At 29.3% G+C, this 2,500-nt stretch overlaps 1 protein-coding gene across 1 annotated transcript in view; it reads right to left on the bottom strand.

Annotated features, from left to right (window-relative positions):
* LOC119579451 overlaps positions 1 to 2,500 on the bottom strand; it is a 53,394-nt gene that overhangs the window by 13,336 nt on the left and 37,558 nt on the right.

Below are 2,500 nucleotides of genomic sequence, written 5' to 3'. Positions count from 1 at the left end.
TATACTATTGGGGAATATGTAGATATACATACATATATATGTGATATATATATATATATATATATATATATATATATACATACAATATATATATTATATATTATATATTATAAATAATATATATACATATATACACATACATACATATTCATATATATGTATATATGTATATATACAACATATATGTACAACATGTATATGTATCTATATGTGTATATATATTATATGTACATGTATATGTACATGTATGTGTATACACACATACACACACACACACACACACACACACACACACACACACACACACACACACACACACACACACACACACACATATATATATAATATATATATATATATATATATATATATATATATATATATAAATGTGTTGTATATATATATATATATATATATATATATATATATATATATATATATGTAGATAGGTGTATGTATGTATATATATATATATGTATACATATATACACATACATATACATATACATACACATACACTTTATATATATACATATATACACACACATGGTTGCAAACACACAACAGGGTTCTTCAAACTTTTTTTCAACACATCAGTTCGATTTTGTACACTACTTTCCCAACCCTGCACGTCCATTCTATCGTACCTTTGTCTCAAAGGCTATATATATATATATATATATATATATATATTATATATATATAATATATATATATATAATAATAATATATATATACATATATCATATTAACTATATAGATATACATATATCTATATATATATACATAATATACATACATATACATATATATACATATATATGCATATATATACATATGTGTACGTGCGTGCGTGCGTGACGTTGTGTGTGTGTGTGTGTGTGTGTGTGTGTGTGTGTGTGTGTGTGTGTATGTGTATGTGTGTGTATGTGTGTGTATGTGTGTATATATATATATTGTGTGTGTGTGTGTGTGTGTGTGTTGTGTGTGTGTGTGTGTGTGTGTGTGTTCGTGTGCGTGTGTTCGTGTGCGTGTGTTCGTGTGCGTGTGTTCGTGTGCGTGTGTCGTGTGCGTGTTCATGTGCGTGTTCGTGTGCGTGTGCTTGTGCGTGTGCGTGTGTATATATAAATCAATCGGAGACTTTTGCGACAGAGATATACACACAGAAAAAAGAGAAGAAAGAAAAAAGAAAGAAAGAAAGAAGAAAGAAAGAAAGAAAGAAAGGAAAAAGAAAAAAAGAAAAGAAAAATATATATAAAAGAAATACCATTATTATTATCGATCTACAGAATACTGGGATTGTCCATCGGGTAGACATCGTTTGTGAATTTAAAGTTTCACTCATGAAACACTCCTCGTACAGTTTAACAAGCATTATAATCTCCATCATATATTTTGTACCGTTTTCATACGTTTAATCAAGGATTTAAAGTGCATGATTATCTTGTATTTTATCGTTAAGCAAAACCATCCAAGGTAAATAAGTATTCTTCTTGTTCAGTATGTTTCTATTTTGATTCCTGCATCTCTACTGTACCATTATGTAATGGAGTTGCTAATAATAGTGATAGTATGTGTACTGCTATTATAGGTTTATATATAAAAGATTTCCTTAAATTATCTACATAATTTTTTTTCTCCTTTGAAATTAATAATAATAATAATAATAATAATAATAATAATAATAATAATAATAATAATACGAAAAATAATAATAATAATAATAATAATAATACGAAAAATTACCATAGGCTCGGAACCCTTCTGGATAGAGGTAGGCCTATAGAATGAAACTGTTTAACTATTCTCAAGGATTTTATGTTATATATCATCGAATGAGGATATAGACTCGCATTCTACATTATGACCGACTTTTTCCCCCTTCAAATCGTATTGATCAATCAAATTACACAATAAAATTGATTGCCAAACCATTCGCAGTTCTTATTGTATTCGATCAGTTTTGACATTTTACATGACCCTGTATCAAATCTTTAACTTTCACTACTGCACATGATATACATGTATATATGATATGTATATATATATATATATATATATATATATATATATATATATATATATATATATATATATGTGTGTGTGTGTGTGTGTGTGTGTGTGTGTGTGTGTGACATTAGATATGCTGTGCGTGCTTGCGTGCGTGTGTGCGTGGTGGTGTGCATGTGTATGTTGTGTGTTGCGGGGTGTGTGTGTGTGTGTGGTGGTGTGTGTGTGTGTGTGTTTGTGCTTGTGTGCTGTGTCAAATAATGTACTATGTAGAATATACGCGCTGAGGGTCACGATGGAAGAGCGTAACAGAACGATGAATACATCAGTTACATCCACGTATGCATGGCAAGAATAATGAAATGAAATACGTCCGAAGCACGAAGAGAAGAAGGAGAAGGAGAAGGAGAAGGAGAAAGAGAAGAAGAAGAAGAAGAAGAAAAGAAAGAAGAAGAAGAAGAATAAAAAAAAGAAGAAGAAAAAAAAAGGA

The sequence above is a fragment of the Penaeus monodon genome, chromosome 12 (genome assembly GCF_015228065.2).
Source record: "Penaeus monodon isolate SGIC_2016 chromosome 12, NSTDA_Pmon_1, whole genome shotgun sequence".
NCBI lineage: Eukaryota > Metazoa > Arthropoda > Malacostraca > Decapoda > Penaeidae > Penaeus > Penaeus monodon.
Note: the sequence above shows the minus strand (reverse complement) of the source record. Positions and strands in the feature narration are given on the sequence as shown.